Source organism: Canis lupus, chromosome 11, assembly GCF_048164855.1.
Source record: "Canis lupus baileyi chromosome 11, mCanLup2.hap1, whole genome shotgun sequence".
Taxonomy (NCBI): domain Eukaryota; kingdom Metazoa; phylum Chordata; class Mammalia; order Carnivora; family Canidae; genus Canis; species Canis lupus.
The window spans coordinates 63,161,329-63,172,326 of NC_132848.1; the positions used below are offsets into that span (position 1 = coordinate 63,161,329).

General features: G+C 41.0%; 1 long non-coding RNA gene across 7 annotated transcripts; it reads left to right on the forward strand.

Moving 5' to 3' along the window:
* The first annotated feature begins 137 nt into the window (after nt 1-137).
* Nucleotides 138-10,654, forward strand: LOC140600286 (uncharacterized). Of its 7 annotated transcripts, none has more exons than XR_012003528.1 (4): nt 138-405; nt 1,904-2,146; nt 2,503-2,737; nt 9,914-10,654. It is a non-coding gene; the product is annotated as an uncharacterized lncRNA (long non-coding RNA). The 7 variants fall into 7 exon arrangements; XR_012003527.1 differs by lacking the exon at nt 9,914-10,654 and adding an exon at nt 5,397-5,827; XR_012003526.1 differs by lacking the exon at nt 9,914-10,654 and adding an exon at nt 3,522-5,359.
* The last annotated feature ends 344 nt before the right edge of the window (nt 10,655-10,998 follow it).

Sequence of the window (10,998 nt, forward strand, 5' to 3'; positions counted from 1 at the left end):
CCAATCTCCAATATCAGGCTCCCCACAATCCTTGCCTCTTAATATCTACACCCTTGTGGAGTCTCTTCCCACAGTGAAACAGAATGCAGTGGTATATGACTTCCAAGGTTAGGTCATAATGGGCATTGCAATATTCACCATCTTCTCTTACATCACTCATTCTGGAAAGATCAGCTGCCATATCATCAAAACACTCAAACACTCCAGTGGAGAAACCCATCTGGGAAGTGATTGAGGCCTCTCCAGAAACCTGTAAGGAAGCCATCTTAGAAGTGGATCCCTCCAGCCTTGGGCAAACCTTCAGATGATGGAAACCCTAGCTGACACCTAACTCCAACTTCATGAAAGACCTTGAGTCAAAACCGCCCAGCTAAACCACTTCCAAATTTCAGATTGACAGAAACTGTAAGCGTTGATATTAACTTATTATTGTTTAAGGCCACTGCATTTTGAGGTAACGTATTATGCTATAACAATTAACAATAAAAACTATGAAAGTTATGTGTAAATAAAAAGTAGAAAAATAAGTTGGAAAGAGCATCCTCTTTCAATTGTTCATTCAACACCATCCACAGACAGAGCTCTTTGTGCCCAGTTCAGTGCTGGGTCCAGTTAGAATGGAGTGTAAAATACATACCCTGTCCTCCTAGGGCTTACAACACAGCCAGGAAGATAAACTAAACAAATAATCACAATAAAGTATGAAATTGCCGTGTTAAGGAAGTGCAGGATACTTCTGGACCCTGTTCTAAAGGCAGCTAATCTATTCCAAGGGGTCAGTGAAGGCATCCTGAAAATGAAGCTAGGAGGCTGCCAAGATCAACAGGAGAGAGACAAAAAGATGCCTTGTTCCTGCAATCAGCAAATTTGGAACAGATGAGCTTGCCATTGAAAAACTCAGAACTGCCAATACCAATTTCCATTCATTCTTTTAGCCAAAATTTATTGAGTGCCTGCTATGTGGCAGGGATTGTTCTAGGCTCTAGAAGTCCATCAGTGAACAAGAGAGATCAAATTTCTGTCCTCATCATGTTCTTGAAGGAAGTAAGAGCTACACTTAGAGTAGTGATGGACTAATAATGATTTGAATCCAGACTACCTGCTCAAATCCAAACTCCACCTCTCACTGATTCTGTGACCTTGGACAAAATTTTTATACTTTCTGTGCCTCAGTTTCCTCCACTGTAATAACAGCACCTATCTCCTGGATTACAAGAAAATGAATGAGTTAATACGCATCAAACCCTTACAACGATGTCTAGCACATAGTAAAAGCTCAATATATTTCAGCTATTTTTGGTTTCCTTGTGATCATACTTACAAAGCTCAGGACTTCACCATTCTTCACTCACTTTCTCCTGTTCTCAGTTGAAGAAAAGGCGCAAGGTTAAATTTAAAATACATGAGATCCTTACAAAGTAGGTCATTTCTGTTTCAGCATAAGGTTGACATCCTGAGTAATTTATTGCCTGAATAATTCTGAAACACAGAAATGCAAATGTACAAGAGTTCTAACCATGTTGCAGATGGAACAATGCTGCTTATCCAAGAATTCGTTTCATCTGTTAAACAACCCCTAAAACAGGCTCTTTCTGTACAATGCTAAAACAACCTGTTGAGAAATACAAAATTTAGTATGGTATAGTCCCAAAGAAACTGCTTTTAGATTTAAATACAACCTGTAAGAATAGTTTTGCATTTGATCAAATATTGAGAGTGAATACAGACTAATAATAATGTTAGCTTTGAGAACAATAAACTCCAATTTCTTCCTTGTTTCCTTTATCTTGTTCATTTCTCTCCAGACTAGTTTTGAATGGAAAAAGATGCCCAAGAGCAAATGGTTCCCTCAAAACTGTTTCATCGCTGGATATCTTACTAACAATTATTTCATGTGTTTCAGGCCCCAGAGAGTAGCTGGAGCTGGAGCGCTTCGGTGAAGAGCAGACGATCACAAAATCGTAGACACTAAAGATGGAAAAGACCTTTGAGGTCATTTTGTCCACTCTTGTCAACTCAGTCCTGTTCCCTACAGCATATTCTCAGGGGCTTTCAACAGCCAACTTGTAAATGATTCCAGCACCACTGGCCCTGCCACTGTCCCCCTGGAGAGACCACTCCACTATCTAATAGACCTTTCTGTTAGGTAATTTTTTTCTTGATATTCAGCCCAATTTTACCTTCTCTTAGCTTCATCCCATTATTCATTGACATACTCCATTGGACTAGGCTAAGTATCCCTTCCCTTCTTTCAGTGTAGATTCCCTGTCAGATTAATTATGGCATAGCCACATCACAAGGTCCAGCACAGTAGCATTTAGGCAGACAGATCTGGGCGTGAATGCCTCATCTAGAAATTTACAGAAATGAAGCCACTGACTGCAAGGAGATCTTTGCTTTGTTTTTCATTATATACTTCCACAGCTTGCTCAGGGTTGGTATGTTAAGGGCAGCAATGTTTGATACTTTCAGTTTTCCCTAAAATCCTTCTCTTTCTCTCAGTCCCTTTTTCTGGCTCCAGGATGACCAGATGGAGCCTCAAGAATGCTTCCCTTCAGATGTCAGTATACTAAGCCACAGTCTTTTACACCTCAATAATGGATACCAATATCCACTCCAGCCTTTGCCATGGACAGAACAGCCCTACTTTAACTCCCTAGATTGTCTTGGATTTATGAAACCAAGGAGGGGTTCGTTTCAACCAGGTTTTATTCATATTTGCAACTTAAGATGCCAGGTTTGTGTGCTGCTTTGGAGAAAAGCAGTTAACTCTGTGTGTGTGTGCATGTGCGAACATGTGTGTACGTATGTCTTTATAAAATCACTCCATGGATTATGAATTTTGTAATTGTTTTTTTCATCCTGAAAAGTAGTAACTGTTGAATATTTTCTGCCACATGCTAGCTCCTAAAAGAAATTTTGCCACATCCTAAAAGAAAACATTCTCTATTACATTTCAATGCAGAATATGTAGGTATTTACACATATGGATATATATATATATATATATATATATATATATATATAAAACTAAAAAAAAATTTCAGGAAACAATATCCTTACCTCACATGCAATGCAATCTATTTGCTATTCTAATCTTTTTCAATTATTTAAAAATGATGGCCTCAACCCATTAAATTGATTTTATAACCCACCAAAAGGTCAACCCCAAAATTTTAAAAACCCTAATGCAGAGGCCCCACCTTCATCTCTGACCCTGTAAAGTAGCTGGTATCCAGGGACTGCTCTGGTCTTTGTACCCATTCTCACTATGTACTTTCTCACTTTGTACACATTCTCACTTTGTACACATTCTCACTATGATCAGTGCCCAGAACCTCAGGAAGCCTTATTTCACTTGGAAACCAGTAACCCTGTTTGGTTGGTTGGTTGATTTTGTTTTAAGTAATCTCCACACCCAAAACAGGGCTCAAACCCAAGACCCTGAGATCAAAAGTCACATTCTCTACTGAGCTAGCCAGGGACCCCAGAAACCAGTAAACTTTTATCAATTGCCATAGGCAGGTTCTGATTCCCTGACCTTGGCTCCCAGAACCAAAGGAGATTAAGAAGTCAACATCACGAAGAATGCCAAGCTGAATCACCGTACCAACTTTCTCCCAAGAAACTCAAAGCCCAAATACACTATGGATCAGGAGTGGTGGCAGCAAATTCAGGGATACAGACAAAAGTCCTTTTGAGATGGATTTTATAACCAAGCTCCAAGATAAAAGCTCCATGGAGTGGTCATGATTTTACCATTTAGTAAAACCTGCCAATAGCAGTATCAACAGACATGCAAAGACACATCTGAAAAAGAACTTTCAGCTAAACAATATCTATGATATAATGATTGAGGTACTCATGGCCCCTTTTTAAATCTTTTCTTCTCAGGACTTTCCCATCCCCTTAAAGTTTATTTATTTCAACTATATAATATGTGAGAACTCAGGGAAATTAAAAGCTTTAAACACATTTCTCATAAACTTTCTTTTTGGTTTTGTAATTTGTTTCATTTACTGGTTCTCCTAAAACGAGGTGAATAATAATTCCCCTATAGAATGATGATTCCCCTTTTCTAAAAGGAAAAGACATGTTCAGTCCCTTATAGCTGCATGGAGTGGAAGGTGCGCATTTCTGTCTCAGACCATCTAAGGATAACCCTGGATCTGGAAGCTGGAGCTCCCTCACCACTGGCAGACAGGTCAATCCCTTTTCACAGCTCTCTGATTTACAGAGGCCAGTGTTACATGGTGGCTTCAACTAAGTAATGAGAATAAAATTAGTCCTATTTTGCAGCTGAAGAAGCCAAAGCTCAGAAAGGCTGAGCTCAAGGCCACAAAACATGGAGGAAGGGAATCTAACCCAGTGCTCTGCATCCAAAGGCCATTCTCCTTTCTCTTCAAAAAGACTCTTTCCTCTAATGCACATGAGTTTGCAAGTTTTAAAATGTGGTAATTCTTATACCTCATATGAAGATTCATCACTTGAACATTTTTTTCTACACAAACACACTTCAAAAACCAAAACTGAAGTCAAGGTTAAAAGGTAATTCGATTAATAGATTTTCATTTTAACCCCAAAATGTATGTTATGTACCTAATGAACTACATGAAGAATACTTGAGAGGAGGCAAGACTCACTTTCTTAAAAACAGCCAAAAATATTTACTTTTCAAAAAATGGATAAGGAATTGACTATATGAAAAAGGGATTCTGGGACGCCCTGGGTGGCTCAGTGGTTGAGCGTCTGCCTTCAGGTTAGGGCATGATCCTGGGGTCCCAGGATCAAGTCCCACATCAGTCTCCCCACAGGGAGCCTGCTTCTCCCTCTGCCTATGTCTCTGTCTCTCTCTTTGTGTGTCTCATGAATAAATCAAATAAAATCTTTTTAAAAATAAAAAGGAATTCTTTGAGAAAGCAAAAACCATCATGTATTTAAAAACATTTATTTGATTTTATTTTTAAATAATTGCCATGCCCTTTAAGACACATTAATAATGCAAAGTGATGCTTACCAATATCTTTGCTCTATCAACTACATAAGAAAATAACAAGAAGCTCATCCAAATTTAAAATTAGGCTATTAGCACTGGTCTCAACATTGTAATAATTAACAGGGCAATTAGGATGGACATAGTTCTCTACCCCCTAGAAGTTTATGATCACAGCCAGAGTCTCTGCATTAACATTGGGAGGCATAACCCCTTGCAGATAGTAAGTGCTCCCTCTGGGCATGAAGTAGTCCTCCCTTCCTTCCAAAAAGAAGCCAAAAGACCTGTGTCTTTCACCTCTGTAAGGCTGCATAAGAGAAACTTCAGTCCAACCTTGATCCTTCTGCTACTACTAACATGTAAATATGTTTATACACTCAAAAAGCTTCCTTAATCATTTCAGCTTCAATGAAAACCTAGAAGAAGAAACAAACTAAGAATATAGAGTGAAGAAGAAAATGAATAGCCAATGAAATCGGAGATGCAATGCATTTATCAGACGTCCCACATGAGAGATTTGGAAGGAATGAAATTCTAGCACAGTCCACACATTCTCTAGCCAAAGATCCTGACTTGAGATTTTTACTATTCCAGGCCTCTCAATCATTTAAAAATTATGTTGACCTCCCTCTTTGAATCTTTTAAGCCTTAGGATATATGTGGGGTAATAAAAAATGTTAATGGATTGGGAGCTTGGTTCTTGTGAAGTAAGATGGTTAACTTCAAGTTAACCTGTCTAGACATGTGAATAAAGTCTTTTAAAAGTAGAAGGCCCGCTAGGGCCAAGATGGGTTTTTCCAGAGCCGTCCTGTAGCTGAACAATTTTCCATGAGCTCAACTCACTTCACAGAACAACTTTAAAAATAAGAAAGAAATAATAAAACTCACCATATGGAAATCTCTGTAGTCTCTCAATTTTCTGCTGCTTCTCTTCTTTGCATCACAGCTTTCCATAGCTAATATGCAAAATATCTGATTATCTGAATCAGCCCAACCTACAAAAGCTAGATTCCCAGGTCACTTTTCTACCTTGACCTACCAAGCCTATAAATGTGTAAACCCACAGGGTTGGTATTACCAGGAGGGCAAGTCAGGACAGCACAATATGCACCACAGGCATCAACAGCTTGACACTAGCAATCAGTACTGTCCTTCACAGAACAACAGGCTCCAACCTTAGGACCCATGCTTTGAGGTCCAGCTCTGTACTTCCCCCACTTATTCTTCCGCATAGTTATCCTGGACCACATAACAACCTGCCCAAATAGCCCTAACTTGTTTCCAGAGTCCTTCATCTCCTGAAGGCAAATTATGTCACCAATGTGCACACTGCTCGGCCTAAGGGGATGGGATATTTGCGGAGGGGGTGGATGTGTGTGGTATGTGGACGTGGAACATGGGAGTGAGGGCTAGGATATCTACCCACAAATGCATGAGTCCCCTCTCAGTGAGGGGGCAGCACTGGAGAATGGGAACAAAAGCCCTACAACTCCCAGAACCCCTACACAAGGACTTGCACCATTGACCCTCAAGACCCCACCCCATGCCAAGGGAATCTGGGAGATACTGTAAGACAGTCATTAAGAAAACACCTTGGAAATGGACAGAAATAAGTGATTAATACCCATGACCTCGGGCCTTAAAATGTATGAGCTGGTATGAAATGGGAAAGAGGATAAAAATAGTAAAGCCAGGAGGGAAAACTATATGTCTAAGAACAAACAAAATTTAAAAAGAAAAAAAAAATTAGTGTATTACTTCATATTATAGTCATTTATGTGTACTTAGAAACATCACAATCATGATTTCATATATTTAACATACATATGTATATATAATAAAATATAAAAACTATAAGTCCTACCTAAGGGGACCAGGATCCTGTATGGACTGGATCCCTGGAGAACAGGGGATTAGGGGCAGCAGGAGGCCCAAGGAAGGGCATCACCCATGCCAGAAGCCCACTCTAGCCACAGGGTCTGGAGCTTCTGAAGTCCCCATGAAAGTGCCCAGGAAAGGGAAAGAATCAGCCGAAACATCAGCCAGGCCCAGAAATTCATCTTAACAGTGGAGTTCCCACCAGGATTTAACCATGTTCTGCCTCCTTCTCCCTACCCCTGTGCTAACCCTGGAGGAGTCAATTACAGCAGCCAGCCAGAGGGCAGAGAAACTTACCGAGAGAGAAAATGGGTCTAGGAATCCCCCCCACTTTCCACCCCACCACAAATATACAACCCACAAATGGCCCTCACCCCACAAAAAGAGATGTGACCTTGCTTCAAAACAGGACTCCAGATTATTATGTAAGACCAGTATTTTTTTTTTAAGATTTTATTTATTCATGAGAGACACAGAAAGGCCGAGACACAGGCAGTGGGAGAAGCAGGCTCCCTGCAGGAAGCCCGATGCAGGACTTGATCCCACGTCCCTGGAAGGACAACCTGAGCCAAAGGCAGAGATGCTCAACCACTGAGCCACCCAGGTGCCCAAACACTGGGTATTCAAATGACAGCAAGAGGACAGGTTCTCCAAAGAAACAGAACCAAGAGGATATGTGTGTGTGTGTGTGTGTGTGTGTGTACACATGTATGTGCATATCTTTATCTATATATACAGATATAGACATAGATAAATATACAGAGACAGATTTATTTTAAGGAATCATGGAGGTTGGCAAGTACAAAATCTGAAGGGTAGGCCATCAGATTGAAGAACTAGAGAAGAGCTCCTGTTACAGCTCAAGTCCAAAGATAGTCCGCTAACTAAATTCCTTCTTCCCCATGAAAGAGCAGTCTTTTTTCTCTTAAGGCCTTTGATTGATTGGATGAGGCCCAACCACACTATAGAGATAATCTGCTTTACTCTGTCTTCTCATGTAAATGTTAATCTCATCTAAAAAAATACTCAGAGAGGGACACCTGGGTGGCTCAGCAGTTAAGAGTCTACCTTCAGTTCAGGGCAGGCAGGATCCTGGAGTCCCAGGATCCAGTCCCACATCTGGCTCCCCACAGGGAGCTTGTTTTTCCCTCTGCCTATGTCTCTGCCTCTCTCTGTCTCTCATGAATAAATAAATAAAATCCTTTAAAAATAAAATTAAATTAAAATTAAAAAATGAAAATACTCAGAAATTTGTGGCCTAGCCAAGTTGCTACATGAAATTAATCATCATGGAGAAAAATGTTTCATGTTAATGTTGATCATATTTCAGAAAACAGGCCTGCCTGTTTGATGTACACCTTTTAAACACACACACACATCTAATTCACTGTGTTTTATGTGCTTAAAATAGTAAATTACACAGATACAGGTTTTGTTTTCATATTTTGTTACTTAACATTAGACAATTAAGTAGTATTTCTACACTAGCAGAAATTAGAATTAGAACATACCTTGTCTTCCCAAAAAGATCATAAGTTTTGTGTAGGGGAAAAAAGTTCCATCTTCTGTGCCTTTGCAGTACCACCTGGGTAACACCACATACGTAGTCTATGTTCAAAGTGTATCTGCTTGCTGCTTAGCCCTCCTTTCTGTAATGGGAATGCCAAGCCTCTATCTAAATCATATACCTGAATTTTTAAGCAATCAAGTTGACACACACGGAGACCCTGGATAGAGAATTTCCCCTTCACTCTGTTTGGAGGCAAAGTCAGGAGTGGAGGAAAGGGGGGAGGGGAGGGCAAGACCGAAAGAGGAGGTATCTATCACATTAACCACTGGGTCTACCCCAGAGTTCTTCTCAAGCACAGTCATGGCAGCTTTATTCATTGATTCACAAACACCTACTAAGCACCTACCATATGGCAATGCCTATCTCTTAAAAGTTATCATCCTTATTCTAAGCAATGCAAAATATATTTAATCCCCTAGAGTCAGGGAATATGGATGGGGGGGGGGGGCTGTGGGGTCCCCTCCGGGACACACTCATTTCTCCCCAGGTGAGGGTCAGAGAGAACAGTAGATCAGAAATGATATCATCTGGCTTCCAGTTTCAGCTGTGCCACTGTCTTACTCCGTGATGTCAAATCAGTCATGCTTTTTCCTTCCTCTACTAAACAGGGTGGCCAGTATGACTTAACTATGCATGTACTTGTTACAAAGATCAGTGAAATTAATGCACTTGAACGTGCTTTTTAAAAAAAACAAAAGTGAATACAAATATAAGGTATTTCTAGACTCTGCCTTAGAGATTTTTCCTACTGGCCTCCTTTTAGAAGAAGCCAACAGAGCTAATTGGCAAAAATGTAAGGCAACTGCCACATAGGGTGAGACTGTACCTTTTCATCTGCTTAATACCCCCACCATGGCCCCTCAAGGGGAAGATGCTAGTAAGGCTGGCTTTACAGCTGCCTGCTCCCAAATAAGCCATCAGCCTTTGGTACCCATCTCATATTCAACCACTGGAATGTCATGCCTTTGGGGTAAACTGTCCACCAAAGAATCAGCACATTAAGTTATTATTTACAGGCTTTTCTAAGCTAAGTTTATGGATCCCCATTCTAACACCACAGCCAGAATAAAGGGTATAGTCGGAAGACAGGGGAAAGAGGGATCAGGAAAGATTAGTAGAAAACCTTATTTTACTGACTGAGAAACTGAGGCTCAAAGGAATGAAGACAACCACCCGATATGACACAGCTAATCAGCAACAGGACTGCGGCAAGCTCTGATAGCCAAGCCATTCTCTTTGGTACTGGGTGAACTCCTTGCTGACAAGTTCCCTGAGCCAGAAGAATTAGGAAAAAGACTTCATTACGAGAAATCTACTAAACCAATGAGCTCTATGTAACACTTTGCCAAATTCTGGGTACACAACAGACATTTGTAAGTGCTTTTTGATTAATTATTAATAAAACTTTATTGCAGGGCACTAGTGTTATTTTTCCAATGCTTTCACACTTATAATCTCATTTTTATCTGCAGAGCTGATAGTGCTGGTGTCGTCCAAATCAAGAACAGGAAACTAAGGCTCGGAAGGGTTACACGCTGTTCCAAAGTAGGCACAGAGTCTCCCTGGAAGCCAGGTGTCCTGACTCGCTGCCAGTGGTCTGCCACGGCCTGGACTCAGCACCACCACAGGAGCCAGAAGAGTTAATGCGGGTGCTGCCGCCACCACAGCAGCAGCGGCAACAGCAGCAGATGGCTCCTTGCCAGCCCGTGGAAGCCACTCCGAATTCTCAGGAACTTTTCTCCACCCTCCTGGCGAGGGAGGGGGCAGGCAAACCCTGGCTTTTATGAGCTCAGCTTATATGGGGGAAACCCTGGGCTTGCCAACATGTCCAGTGCTCCCACACAGCCCAGCCTCTACCTTCAGGATCCTGGGGATCCACCTTCTGAGGTCTAGTTCTAGTGTGACGCACAGTAATTTCTTGTTGGGTCATCTAAAGTCTTTTGATGAAATTAATGCCTTTTTCAGGGTGCACATTCATGCGTACACACACACACACACACACACACACTTTTTACCTATTTTGAAATTAATTATTTACATATGACTTTTTTTTCCCACTTAACTCCTAGACACCAGTGTCAGAACCTTTCACCTTGTCTTTATTTTTGCACGTATAGTACCCAGCCTGAGTAACACGGAAATTTGACAAGTATTTGTTAAAATGAAATTAGGGTGACTGCAATACCCCTTAGGAGGTTTAAACATTAAACTGTGAACTCTTCAATCGACTTTGCTAGTCCTGGGTCTTTTGTGAGACAGGTGCTCTGGGACAGCAGGGGCCCCAGTCTCCTGAGGGTATGAAACAACAAGAGAAAGGAGGCTCTGGCTGAGAACAAATCCCAGAACAGACAAGGAAGTCCCAACAACAGAATCTCAGATACCAGAACTGAGCTGCATTTTATTGCAGGTCCCTTCAAGTCCATTTGAAGAGCAAACATGTTCAAATATTAGGATTCAAGACAGAGAAGTTGCAAAACCTATATCAACCAAGCTTATGGGAGACAATTGAGGCAATGAGTGCTAGGGTGGCTCCTACAATGTGTGCCCAGGTCTCACC